The 14,976-nt window shown below is 47.7% G+C and overlaps 1 pseudogene; it reads right to left on the bottom strand.

The window, feature by feature from the left end:
* Positions 1 to 14,446: 14,446 nt before the first annotated feature.
* On the bottom strand, positions 14,447 to 14,541 carry LOC114817007 (annotated as a pseudogene).
* Between the last annotated feature and the right edge of the window lie 435 nt (positions 14,542 to 14,976).

Raw genomic sequence — 14,976 nt, forward strand, 5'->3', positions numbered from 1 at the left:
CTTAATATCTGGAGGCTAAGACAAAGCTTCCGTCAGTATTTTGAATGTTGATTTTGAGTGTAACTGGTATTAAAACCACCCGTGGTGGTCAGCAGGCTATTTGGTTGCGTTTCATCAGCTCCAACTCTTCTGTACTGTTTGAAGACAAACCTCAACAGTAAAACCAGAGACAAAAACAATTAGTGCTGCTCTATTTTTGGAGAAGCTGGAGATGCCAGGAGTGAAGGGGAGCAGGGAGCCATCCTACCCTGATGTTTTCTGTATGTGATTGGATAGGAAGTAGAAAATATTTCTCATAATCTGGATACAGTGTGATGCAAGCCGATGGGTCAGAAGAAAGTTTTACAACGTGACAACACAATCTTGGTGCTGTAGAACTGACAGATTCGAGTTTTGCTTTGGGCTCTGGAAAACCAAGACATTAAGCCCAAGTGACCATGTACCTTAAAAGTTGGACGTATTTCCGTGGAGCAGCTGGCCTGCTGCGAACGTGAGCCTTGGGTAAACTCGGTCCTTGAGATGTAAGGACCGAGCGACTCTGCTTTTTCCGCGCTTCAGTTCTCTCATCTGCAAAATGGGGATTCAGTGCCTGTCCTCCCTCCTACTCAGGCCGGGAGACGCATGTGGGACCTCATGGTCTTGTATCGGTGCTTGGCTTAGGGTTAGTGCTTAAATATTGTCTTGGGCTCTCTGGGACATGGATGACTGCTAGGTTTGAATGTTCCTGCGGCTTCTCGGATGTGTTGTCGGGAAGGAGTAGTCATTTGGCGATGGGCCTGCGAGTCCAGGTGACTGACCAAACCGTACCCACTTTCTCACACTCCACCACTGGCCTAACCAGCCTGAGGCCTGACCTGAAATGGGGACCTATTCGTTTATAGGTAGATCAGTATTAAATGTTAACACACGCTACCACAGATAGGTTATTAGATAAGAGAAGCAACGTGGCTCAGTGGAAAGAGCCCAGGCTCGGGAGTGAGAGTTGATGGGTTCTAATCTCGGCTCCGCCACTTGTCAGCTGTGTGACTTTGGGCAAGTCACTTCTCTGGACCTCAGTTCCCTCATCTGGAAAATGGGGATTAAGACTGTGAGCCCCAGGTAGGACAACCTGGTTATCTTGTACCACTCAAGTGCTCAGAACAGTGCTTGGCACATAGTAAGTGCTTAACAAATGCCATCATCATATTTCGATGGTCTTTACCATGTATGTGCGGAGCACTGTACTGAGTGGTTGGGAGAGTACAGTATAACAGTTGATAGGGCTCACTGCCTGCAACAAACTTAGTCTAAAGGTATTGTAGTATCCTAAGCGTCTGAAGATACTTCCTAAGGTTTATGAATTCAAAGCTGTGTATTGAAATTAGGGTTCCTGGGTTACTCGAGTACGTTGGTGGCTGGCTTTCTAATGGAATGTTGTTTTTGTGCAAATGCTACTGGTAAAAATTGGCAGAGTACCACTGATTGAAAATATTTCTGAAGGAAAATTCCATTGAAATAAAAGGTCTTTCAATTTGCAGCAGCTACTATCAGCCCTTTCCCCACTGTACTAACTGGGCTGCCCGTCAGTTGGCCATGATATCAATGGGCTGCAAATGGAGAAGTGGGAGTTTGGGGGGGACTTTGAGGTCTCAAGCTTCTGGATCACAAGTTATTTACCAAGTCTTGAACCGTTCACCTTTAGTAAGGAAGCCTTTGGATCCAACGAGCAGAAATACCTGGTCCGGTTGCTTGTCAAAACTCCTGTTACCTGGGAGTTTTCGACCAGGACCAGCTCATCCAGGGCAGAAGAGCAGCTCTCAACTTGGCCTCTGTAATAATAATTATACGAACAATATTTGTTTTGTACTTTCTGTGCACCCGGCACTGTACTAAGCACTGATAGAAGCAAATCGGGTTGGACACAGTCCCTGTCCCACGTGGGGCTCACGGCCTTCATCCCCATTTTATAGATGAGGTAACTGAGGCCCAGAGAAGCGAAGTGAATCGCCCAAGGTCACACAGCAGGCGAGATGCAGAGCTAGGATTAGAACCCAGGTACTTTCGGCCCCTCAGGCGTTGCCCAGGCTTGGCAAGGCTGCCTTCTGGACCTTCCTGCCTCTCCCTTTCCCCTGCTCTGCAAGTCCTTAGAGGGGAGCTGTGTTGAGCCAATCCACACACAGACACTGTATAAACCATACAGGGTTTACGTGACAGGTTCTGGGGGAGTTGATCCACACGGCCAACTAGCCGAAGGCTCAGGAGGAAAGGCCAAGGAGCGAAAGGAGCCCTGTTTTGCCGTAGGACTTCATTGTCCAGTTCTCTACCTTTCCTCTAAAAATACCTTACGTTTGTGAAGCGCCTTCCTTTTTCCAAGGAAGACAAACAGGCCAAGAAGACCAAAGCGACAGGAGTTCTCCTGCTCGGCTGTAGGACTTCACTGTCCAGTTCTCTGCCTTCCTCTTTCCCTCCAGGAATAACTTTACATGTGGGAAGTGCCTTTCTTTTTTCAAAGTGCATTCAATATCATTCTATCCTCACCATCCCTGTTTTGGAGTTGAGAAAATGCCTCAGTACCTCATCTGTAAAAATGGGAGATTGGGACTGTGAGCCCCACGTGGGACAGGGACTGGGTCCAACCCGATTTGCTTGCATCCACCCCAGCCCCTAGTACGGTACCTGGCACATAGCGAGTGCCTAACAAATGCAATTATTAATAAGGAAGCCCAGAGAGGTTATGTAACTTGCCTTGGGCCACGCAGCAGGCCACTGGCGGAGCCAGGACTAGAACCCAGGTGTGCTGACTCCCTACCCTAGTCTTCCCTCTAAATCTCAGTCAAGCCCAGACCTGTGAATTGGAAGCCCTCGGAGGAGAAAAAGGCCACATACAGGTTATTTTATCACCACATCCTAGAAGGTAACTCCGGCCCTCGTTAGTCCCACCTTTCGCTCTAATAACTGGTTCATATTTAGAACTGAGGTGCAGTCGAAAGCTACATTCCTGCCTTACTGAGAAGTTGAGCATGGTGTAGTGGATAACAATAACGATGGTATTTGTTAAGCGCTTTCTATGTGCCAAGCACTGTTCTAAGAGCTGAATAGAACAGCTATTTTCCCTCTTCAAAACCTTACTTAAAAATCACCTCCTCCAAGAGGCCTTCCCAGACTGAGCTCCTCGTCCCCCTCTACTCCCTCTGCCATCCCCCCTTTACCTCTCCGCAGCTAAAGCCTCATTTTCCCCTTTTCCCTCTGCTCCTCCACCTCTCCCTTCCCATCCCCACAGCACCGTACTCGTCCGCTCAACTGTATATATTTTCGTTACCCTATTTATTTTGTTAATGAATTGTACATCGCCTTGATTCTATTTAGTTGCCATTGTTTTTACGAGATGTTCTTCCCCTTGACGCTGTTTAGTGCCATTGTTCTCGTCTGTCCGTCTCCCCCGATTAGACTGTAAGCCCGTCAAACGGCAGGGACCGTCTCTATCTGTTGCCGACTTGTTCATCCCAAGCGCTTAGTACAGTGCTCTGCACATAGTAAGCGCTCAATAAATACTATTGAATGAATGAATGAATGAATAGAGCACGGGCCTTGGAGTCAGAAGGTCATGGGTTCTAATTCCGGCTCCACCAGTCATCTGCTGTGACCTTGGGCAATTCAGTTCACTTGCTGGGCCTCAGTTACCTCAAATGTAAAATGGGGATTGAGACTGTGAGCCCCATGTGGGACAGGGAATGATTTGCTCATATCCACCCCGGCTTTTAGTGCCGGGCCTGGCACATAGTAAGCGTTTAACAAGTACCATAATTATTATTAGTTTGGAAGGCAGACTGGCAACTCTGCCTCTTCTCCTCACCCCCAGGGTCCATGGAACAACTCCTGCTGTTTAGGGAGCATCTTGGATTACTGAGCAGCAAGTTGCTTACAGACCATAATTAGTGGTATTTGAGCGCTTATAATAAGAATAATGATATTTGTTAAGCGCTTACTATATGCCAGGCACTATTCTAAGCACTAGGGTAGATACAAGGTAATCAGGTTGTCCCACGTGGGGGTCCCAGTCTTAATCCCCATTTTACAGGTGAGGTTACAGGCACGAAGAAGTGAAGTGACTTGCCCAAAGTCAAACAGCTGACAAGTGGTGGAGCGGGAGTAGAACCCACGACCACTGACTCCCAAGCCCGGGCTCTTTCCACTAAATCACGCCGCTTATTCATGAAGAGGATTGTACTAAGCTCTTGGGAGAGTACAATAGAGTTGGTAGAAACATTCCCTGCCTACAGCCAGTGGTATTGATTCAGCGTGGCTCAGTGGCAAGAGCCCGGGCTTGGGAGTCAGAGGTCATGGGTTCACATTCCAGCTCTGCCACTTGTCAGCTGTGTGACTATGGGCAAGTCACTTCACTTCTCTGTGCCTCAGTTCCCTCATCTGTAAAACTGCGAGCCTCACATGGGACAACCCGATTACCCTGCATCTACCCCAGTGCTTAGAACAGTGCTCAGCATATAGTAAGTGCTTAACAAATATTATTATTATTATTATTGAGTGCTTACTATGTTGCAGAGCACTGTATTAAGCACTTGGGAGAGTACAATATTAACAGAGTTGATAGACACTTTCCCCCCTCACAATTTTCTAGCTTCCCTAGAGGGAAGCAGCTTACAGTCTACTTGGCTTCCCTCCTACTTAGACTGTGAGCCCTATAGAGGACGAAGACTGTGACCAACCCGACTACCTACTCTCTACCCCAGCGATTAGCACAGGGCTCGATCGTAGGAAGGGCTTAACGAGTATCACAATTATTATTGTCTGCAGCAGTAGCCTAGTGGACAGATCCCGGGCCTGGGAGTCAGGAGGACCGGGGTTCTAATCCTAGCTCCACCACAGGTGTGACCTTGGGCAAGTCACTTCACTCCTCTGGGCTTCAGTAATCTCATCTGTAAAATGGAGATTTTTACTGTGTGCCCCACATGGGACATGGACTGTGTTCAACCTGTTGAGCTTGTATCCACACAGTGCTTAAGACAGTGCCTGGTACATAGTAAGCCCTTAACAAGTAGGAAGAAGGACGTGACCTCTGTAGGCTGAGGGCTTGCGCCTTCCGAGGAAGAACACCATTTTAATTTAGAGGGCAGGATTTTGCAACTGTCCCCTCACCTCCAGAGCACAGAGGATACAGGGAAGCAGACCTATTTCCATGATAATAATAAAAATGTTGGTATTTGTTAAGCGCTTACTATGTGCAGAGCACTGTTCTAAGCGCTGGGGTAGACACGGGAATCAGGTTGTCCCACATGGGGCTCACAATCTTCATCCCCATTTTACAGATGAGGTCACTGAGGCACAGAGAAGTTAAGTGACTTGCCCACAGTCACACAGCTGACAAGTGGCAGATGGGGATTCGAACCCATGACCTCTGACTCCAAAGCCCGTGCTCTTTCCCCTGAGCCACGCTGCTTCTCTGATGCTGATGGGTTCACGGCACTATTTTTTTTTTCACTTTTCCATCCTCCTCAGGGACCAGTCATTCCAAAGAGCTGGAACATGTCACAATAGTCACAACGGATGGCCAAAACTCCTGCGCTTTGCACTGTAGCCAACAATGGCAAATGGTGTCGATGACTGTGATCCCCACGTGGGACAGGAACTGTGTACGATCTGATTAACTGGTATCTACCCCAGCTCTTAGAACACTACTCAACAACTGGTGCTTGACCAGTTTATTAATAATAATAATAATGATGGAGCTGGGAGTCACAAGGACCTCGGTTCCAATTTGCTGGCTCCACCACTTGTCAGTTGTGTGACCTTGGGTAAGTGACTTCACTTCTCTCTGCCTCAGTTTCCTCATCTGTAAAATGGAATGAGGATTGAGCCTCATGTGGGACAGGGACTCTGTTCAACCTGATTAGCTTGTATCTACCCCAGCTCCTAGTAAAGTCCCTGGAACATAGTAAGGGCTTAACAAAGACCATTAAAAAACAAAAAAAAAAGATTTGGCAACACCTGCCGGAGGTAGGTCACAGCTAAACCCCAACGGGTTGGTTGGCAGCTCTTTAGCAATTTTTTTTTTACTACTTTTTAGGTGCTTGCTATGTGTTAAGTATTGTACAAAGCACTGGGGTAGATACAAGATAATTAGGTGAGATACAGTCTCTGTGATTTAATTCTCATTTTCCAGATGAGGTAACTGAGGCACAGAGAAGTTAAATGACTTGCACAAGGTCACACAGCAGGTACATGGCAGAGCTGGGATAAGGTTAAAACCATCGCCCCTGCCCTCCTCCCTTCCTTAACTTCTATTTTTAACCACTCAGTCTCCAAGGGCTCCTTCCCCTCTGCCTTCAAACATGCCCACGTCTCCCCCATCCTAAAAAAACCCGCTCTCGACCCCACTTCCCCCTCCAGTTATCGTCCTATCTCCCTACTACCCTTCCTTTCCAAAATCTTAGAACGAGTCGTCTACGATCGATGCTTAGAATTCCTTAACTCCCATTCTCTCCTAGACCCCCTCCAATTTGGCTTCCGTCCCCTCCACTCTACCGAGACTGCTCTCTCTAAGGTCGCCCATGACCTCCTTCTTGCCAAATCCAATGGCTCCTACTCCATTCTGATCCTCCTTGACCTCTCTGCTGCCTTTGACACTGTCGACCATCCCCTCCTCCTCCGTACCTTATCTCACCTCGGCTTCACGGACTCCGTCCTCTCCCGGTTCTCCTCTTACCTCTCTGGCCGGTCATTCTCGGTCTCCTTCGCCGGCGCCTCCTCCCCCTCCCATCCTTTAACTGTCGGAGTTCCTCAAGGGTCAGTTCTCGGCCCTCTTCTGTTCTCCATTTACACTCACTCCCTCGGTGAATTCATTCACTCTCACGGCTTTGACTACCATCTCTACGCAGATGACACGCAGATCTACATCTCCGCCCCGTCCTCTCCCCCTCCCTTCAGGCTCGCATCTCCTCCTGCCTCCGGGATGTCTCCACCTGGATGTCGGCCCGCCACCTAAAACTCAATGTGAGCGAGACTGAGCTCCTCATCTTCCCTCCCAAACCCGGTCCTCTCCCGGACTTCTCTATCACCGTGGATGGCACGACCATCCTTCCCGTCTCTCGGGCCCACGATCTCGGTGTCATCCATGACTCGTCTCTCTCGTTCACCCCACGCATCCTATCCGTTACCAACACCTGCCGGTTTCACCTCTACAATATCGCCAAGATCCGCCCTTTCTTCTCCACCCAAACGGCTACCTTACTGTTACGGGCTCTCGTTATCCCGGCTAGACTACTGTGTCGGCCTTCTCTCTGACCTCCCTTCCTCCTCTCTCGCCCCGCTCCGGTCTATTCTTCACTCCGCTGCCCGGCTCATCTTCCCGCAGAAACGATCTGGGCCTGTCACTCCCCTTCTTAAACAACTCCAGTGGTTGCCCGTCGACCTCCGCTCCAAACAAAAACTCCTCACTCTAGGCTTCGAAGCTCTCCATCACCTTGCCCCTTCCTACCTCTCCTCCCTTCTCTCTTTCTACTGCACGCTCCGCTCCTCTGCCGCCCACCTCCTCAGCGTCCCTCGGTCTCGCCCATCCCGCCGTCGACCCCCGGGCCACGTCCTCCCGCGGTCCCGGAACGCCCTCCCTCCTCTCCTCCGCCAAACTGATTCTCTTCCCCTCTTCAAAACCCTACTTAAAACTCACCTCCTCCAAGAGGCCTTCCCAGACCGAGCTCCTCTTCTCCCTCTACTCCCTCTACCACCCCCCCCTTCACCTCTCCGCAGCTAAACCCTCTTTTCCCCCTTTCCCTCTGCTCCTCCCCCCTCCCTTTCCCTCCCCTCAGCACTGTACTCGTCTGCTCAACTGTATATATTTCCATTACCCTATTTATTTTGTTAATGAAATGTACATCGCCTCGATTCTATTTAGTTGCCATCGGTTTTTACGAGATGTCCTTCCCCTCGACTCTATTTATTGCCATCGTTCTCGTCCGTCCGTCTCCCCCGATTAGACCGTAAGCCCGTCAGACGGCAGGGACTGTCTCTATCTGTTGCCGACTTGCTCATTCCAAGCGCTTAGTACAGTGCTCTGCACATAGTAAGCACTCAATAAATACTATTGAATGAATGAATGAATGAATCACCCAGGTCCTGCAGGTCCCAGTATGCTGCAGTTGGACCAGGGTGTCCAATCAATCGATCAATCAACCCATGGTATTTACTGTGCCCTTACTGTGTGCAGAGCACTGTACTAAGCACTTGGGGAAGTACAATATGACTGTTCGTAGATGTGAACCCTGCCCACAATGAGTTTATAAATAATAATGATAATAATCTTTGTGGTATTAAGTACTTACTATGTGCCAAGCATTGTACTAAGCGCTGGGGTAGATTCAAGCAAATTGGGTTGGACACAGTCCTTGTCCCACATAAGGTTCAGTCTCAATCCCCATCTTATAGATGAGGGAACTGAGGCTCAGAGAAGTGAAGTGGCTTGCCCAAGGTCACAAAGCAGACAAGTGGCAGAGCCGGGATTAGAGCCGATGACATTCTGACTCCCAGGCCTGTGCTCTACCCACTATACTACGCTGCTTCTCGACTGTCAGTTTAGAGTTGCCGGGGGAGGCAGACATTAAGATAATAATTATGGTATTTAGTAAATGCTTATTATGTGCCAAGCACTGTTCTAAGCACTGGGGTGGATACAAGGTGATCAGGTTGTCCCACAGGGGGCTCACAGTTTTAATCCCCATTTTCCAGATGAGGTAACTGAGGCACAGAGAAGTTAAGCGACTTGCCCAAGGTCACACAGCAGACAAGTGGCAGAGCAGGGATTAGAACCCGTGTCCTCTGACTCCCAAGCCCGGGCTCTTTCCACTAAGCCATGCTGCTTCCCTATGGGTAAATTGAAGATAGGAGGAATAGAAGAATATGTATAGGAATATGAATAAGAATACGAATAAGAATATGGACTGCCCAAAAGTCAAACAAATGGATTTGGGAGCAAATTAAACCAAAGTGGTCTTTGGAAGGCCAAATGACTGGACTTAGATTAGCAAATTTTGGTCACATCATCAGGAAGACTAATTCTCCGGAGAAGACACTAGGAAAATCCCAGGGAAAACGTGGAAGAGGCAGACCGGCAGCTAGATGGATAGCGACCATAACAACGGTAACGGAAGAACCATGAGAAAGGTTGTGGATTATGGCAGAGGACAGGGCGTTCTGGAGAAGGTCTATCTGTGGAGTTGCTATGAATCGGAAACAGCTCGACAGCACTTAATAATAATAAAAAAAGAATAGTATCGTGGGGCTTAGGTGCATAGATGATGCAGAGGGAAAATGAGGATTTAGGGACGGTTTCTTGGAGGAGATGTGATTTTAGAAGGATTAGGAAATTGGGGAGAGTGGTATTCTGTCAGATATAAAGGGGAAGGTAGTTGGAGAAGCAGTGTGGCTCAGTGGAAAGAGCCCGGGCTTGGGAGTCAGAGGTCATGGGTTCGAATCCCGGCTCCGCCACTCGTCAGCTGTGTGACTGTGGGCAAGTCACTTAACTTCTCTGTGCCTCATTTATCTCAACTGTAAAATGGGGATTAACGGTGAGCCTCGCGTGGGACAACCTGATGACTCTGTATCTCCCCCAGCGCTTAGAACAGTGCACATAGTAAGCACTTAACAAATACCAACATTATTATGATTATCAGTTCCAGTCCCAAGGGAAGATGTGGGCAAGGGGCTGGCGGTGAGATAGGCAAAATTGAGGTACGGAGAATAGACAAAATCGAGGTAGAGAGTTGGTTGGCGTTAGCGGAGCAGAATATGCAGTTTGGATTGTAGGAGATCAGCGAGGTAAGGTAGAGAGGAAGATGCTTGAGTGCCTTAGAGCTGATGATAAGGAGTTTCTTTTTGAGGTAGAGGTGGATGGGCAACCACTGGAGGTTTTTTGAAGTTCATTCAACAGTATTTATTGAGCGCTTACTATGTGCAGAGCACTGTACTAAGCGCTTGGAATGTACAATTTGGCAACAGATAGACACAATCTCTGCCCAATGACAGGTTTACAGTCTAATCGGGGGAGACGGACAAAAAAAAGACAACACAATCACGATAAAGAGAATCAAGGGGATGTACACCTCATTAACAAAATAAATAGGGTAATAAAAGTTTATGGAGATGTGTGCTGAACACTTTTTCAGAAAAAATTATCTGGGCAGCCAACCCTGCTCTCTGTTTGCAATCTGGAACGGGCCCCAAGACCAAACTCAGGGTCAGGCAAAACTAAGGAAGATTGCCAGGGGCAGGAAATTCAAATGTCATAAAAAGAATATAGTCAGACCTCCTAGAACAAGCTAGCATTAAGGTAGTCTTGCCCTGAGCGAGGTACACAGTCGTTTCTTCCGACACTGAATTGCATTGTGTCTGGGTTTTCCGAAGAACGTTACATATTCTGCCACAGCGTTCTCTCCTAACCATGCAGAACTGGCTGTGTGTACAAAAAATTTGCATGGAAAAATGCAAGCGTTAGGACAACTGGAAAAGATAAAAGGAGGAGGATAATACCAGAGAAGCAGCCTGGCCTGGCGGAAAGAACAAAGACTTGGAAATGGAGGAGCTGGATTCTAGTCCCAGCTCTTCCACTTACTTGCTGTGTGATCTTGAACTCACTGTACTTCTCTGTGCCTCAGTTTCCTCATTTGTAAATCAGGGATTAAATCTTACTCCCTCCTACTTAGACTGTGCATCCCAAATGGAACAGGGACTGTCTGACCTGATTATCTTCTACCTACCTCAGCACTTAGTAATAGTGTGGCTCAGTGGAAAGAGCCTGGGCTTCGGAGTCAGAGGTCATGGGTTCGACTCCCAGCTCTGCCACTTGTCAGCTGTGTGACTGTGGACGAGTCACTTCACTTCTCTGTGCCTCGGTTACCTCATCTGTAAAATGGGGATTAACTGTGAGCCTCACGTGGGACAACCTGATGACCCTGTATCTACCTCAGCGCTTAGAACAGTGCTCTGCACATAGTAAGTGCTTAACAAATACCTACATTAATAATAATAATGGTATTTAAGCGCTTACTATGTGCCAGGCACTGGGATGGATACAAGCAAATCAGGTAGGACACAGTCCCTGTTCCACGTGGGATTCATGGTCTCAATCAGTACAGTTTTTGGTATATATTAAGTGCTTCACCAATCCCATAACCATTATTATTACTATTATTGTGATGTAGGGCTCGATCTGAGATGGCTTCATGCAGGAAGGGAGAGGCCCTGAATCTGATATATATGTCGATATAAACAGGGTGAGCTCTATGGGGGACAGGGACTGTGTCCAAACAAACTAACTTGTATCTACCCCAGCACTTACAACAGTGCTTGGCACATAGTAAGCACTTAAAAGTACCATAATAATAATGTATATATATATGCATAGATGTGTGTATGTATATATATGTATGTGTATATTTATAGGTATTCATTCATTCATTCATTCAATAGTATTTATTGAGCGCTTACTATGTGCAGAGCACTGTACTAAGCGCTTGGGATGAACAAGTCGGCAACAGATAGAGACAGTCCCTGCCGTTTGATGGGCTTACGGTCTAATCGGGGGAGACGGACAGACGAGAACAATGGCAATAGAGTCAAGGGGAAGAACATCTCGTAAAAACCGATGGCAACTAAATAGAATCGAGGCGATGTACAATTCATTAACAAAATAAATAGGGTAACGAAAATATATACAGTTGAGCGGACGAGTACAGTGCTGTGGGGATGGGAAGGGAGAGGTGGAGGAGCAGAGGGAAAAGGGGAAAATGAGGCTTTAGCTGCGGAGAGGTAAAGGGGGGATGGCAGAGGGAGTAGAGGGGGACGAGGAGCTCAGTCTGGGAAGCCCTCTTGGAGGAGGTGATTTTTAAGTAAGGTTTTGAAGAGGGAAAGAGAATCAGTTTGGCGGAGGAGAGGAGGGAGGGCGTTCCAGGACCGCGGGAGGATGTGACCCGGGGGTCGACGGCGGGATGGGCGAGACCGAGGGACGGTGAGGAGGTGGGCGGCAGAGGAGTGGAGCGTGCGGGGTGGGCGGTAGAAAGAGAGAAGGGAGGAGAGGTAGGAAGGGGCAAGGTGATGGAGAGCCTTGAAGCCTAGAGTGAGGAGTTTTTGTTTGATGTATGTATGAGGTATGTTTTGTTTGAGGTATGTATATAAAGAAGCAAGGTGGTTTAGTGGAAAGAGCACCGGCTTGGAAGTCAGAGGACATGGGTTCTAATTCCGTCTCCATCACTTGTCTGCTGTGTGACCTTGGGCAAGCCACTTAACTTTTCTGTGCCTCAGTTACCTCATCTGTAAAATGGGGATTAAGACTGTGAGCCCCACATGGGACAACCTGCTTACCTTGTATCTACCCCAGTGTTTAGGACAGGGCTTGGTACATACTAAGCGCTTAAGAAATAACATCATTATTTATTATTATATATCTGCATATATATCTATATGGATATATATATATAGCTATATACAGATATATCGATATAGATATATAGCTATATATCTACATACATTACACATATACTGAAATACACATATCAGTGTCCCACTGATGCTACTTACACAAAGGGCTTTTTGATGGCAGGGTCACTCTGATTTTCCGCTTGAGAGTCTGATTTTTACCACCTGCCACAGGTTCACTGGTCAAATTCACCTGGGGTTCCGCTTGTATGCGTTACAGATTTCTCTATTTATAAGTATATTTATATTAATGCTACTGATGCCTGTCTACTTGATTTGTTTTGTTGTCTGTCTCCCCCTTCTAGACCGTAAGCCCGTTGTTGGGTAGGGATTGTTTCTATCTGTTGCCAAATTGTACTTTCTAAGTGCTGAATACAGTGCTTTGCTGAATTGTTCTTTCCAAGTGCTTAGTCCAGTGCTCTGTACACAGTAAGCGCTCAATAAGCAGCATGGCTCAGTGGAAAGAGCACGGGCTTGGGAGTCAGAGGTCATGAGTTCGACTCCCGGCTCTGCCACTTGTCAGCTGGGTGACTGTGGGCAAGTCACTTCACTTCTCTGTGCCTCAGTTACCTCATCTGTAAAATGGGGATTAACTGTGAGCCTCACGTGGGACAACCTGATGACCCTGTATCTCCCCCAGAGCTTAGAACAGTGCTCGGCACATAGTAAGTGCTTAACAAATACCAACATTGTTATTATTATTATAAATACGATGAAACGAATGAATGAATGAATTTCTGGGGGAAAACACCCGCAGGTCCCAAGTAGGTGATGTGAGCGGGAATCCGTTCACCTCCCTGGAATGGTGGTGGATGTGTTAATAATGATGGTATTTGTTAAGTGCTTACTATGTGCAAAGCACTGTTCTAAGTGCTGTGGGGATACAAGGTGATCAGGTTGTCCAACGTGGGGCTCACAGTCTTAATCCCCATTTTACAGATGAGGGAACTGAGGCACAGTGAAGTGACTTGCCCAAAGTCACACAGCTGACAAGTGGCGGAGCTGGGATTAGAACCCACAACATCTGACTCCCAAGCCCAGGCTCTTGCCACTGAGCCGCGCTGCTTCTCTAGCTCACATCGAGAACATATCAGATATTAAACTGAGAAGAACAAGTACTACGCTTGATCTTAGCCAAAAAATAAAATAAAAAATAAATAAATTGTGGTATTTGAGAAGCAGCGTGGTTCAGTGGAAAGAACCCGGGTTTAGGAGTCAGAGGTCGTGGGTTCTAATCCCAGCTCTGCCACTCCTGCTGTGTGACCTTGGGCAAGTCACTTCACTTCTCTGAGCCTCAGTTGCCACATCTGTAAAAATGGAGATAAAAAAAAATGAGCCCCACGTGGGACAATCTGATTACCCTGTATCTACCCCAGCGCTTAGAACAGTACTCTGCACATAGTAAGCGCTTAACAAATACCATAATTACTATTAAAGCACTTACTATGTGCCAAGCACTATTCTAAGCGCTGGGGGATACAAGGTGATCAGGTTGTCCCACGTGGGGCTCACAATCTTAATCCCCATTTTACAGATGAGGGAACTGAGGCCCAGAGAAGTGAAGTGGCTTGCCCACAGTCACACAGCTGACAAGTGGCGGAGCTGGGTTTAGAACCCACGACCTCTGACTCCCAAGTCTGGACTCTTGCCACTGAGCCGCGCTGCTTCTCTACCTCACATCGAGAACATATCAGGTATTAAACCGATAGGAACAAATATTACACTTGATCTTAGCCAAAAAATAAAATATAATAAAATTGTGGTATTTGTAAAGCGCTTACTATGTGCCAAGCACTGTTCTAAGCTCTGGGGGATGCAAGGTGACCAGGTTGTCCCACGTTGGGCTCACAGTCCTAATCCCCATTTGACAGATGAGGGAACTGAGGCCCAGAGAAGTGAAGTGACTGGCCCAAAGTCACACAGCTGACAAGTGGCAGAGCCGGGATTAGAACCCACGACCTCTGACTCCCGAGCCGGGACTCTTGCCACGGAGCCGCGCTGCTTCTCTACCTCACATATCAGATATTAAACCGATAAGAACAAATACTGCACTTGATCTTAGCCAAAAGGGCGAGAAGAGTTAACTGATACTAGCCCACAGGACCAGAAACCTGGGTCGCCCAACTCCCTTCTTTGGCAGCCAGAAATTCATCCACTAGAGGGGAGTGTCCTCCAAGTAACCTAAGGATCAGCCTCCTGGCCGGCCAGTACATAACTTCCATGAATCTTCCTTTTCATGTTCCCGGAATTCCGGGTTTCTTTTGCCCAGATCCAAAGGGCCTAGCTGGGCAAGTTTGCTAGCTCTTACCAATGCCATGGATACCCGTGGGAATCTAGTAGGGCTGATGGATCTAACTGAAGCTCCTGGGAGTTGCCCCAGGAGGGGGGTAATTAGAGAAGCAGCGTGTCTCAGTGGAAAGAGCCAGGGCTGGGGAGTCAGAGGTCATGGGTTCGAATCCCGGCTCTGCCCCTTGGCAGCTGTGTGACCGTGGGCAAGTCACTTCACTTCTCTGGGCC

Source organism: Ornithorhynchus anatinus, chromosome 1, assembly GCF_004115215.2.
Source record: "Ornithorhynchus anatinus isolate Pmale09 chromosome 1, mOrnAna1.pri.v4, whole genome shotgun sequence".
Lineage (NCBI taxonomy): Eukaryota > Metazoa > Chordata > Mammalia > Monotremata > Ornithorhynchidae > Ornithorhynchus > Ornithorhynchus anatinus.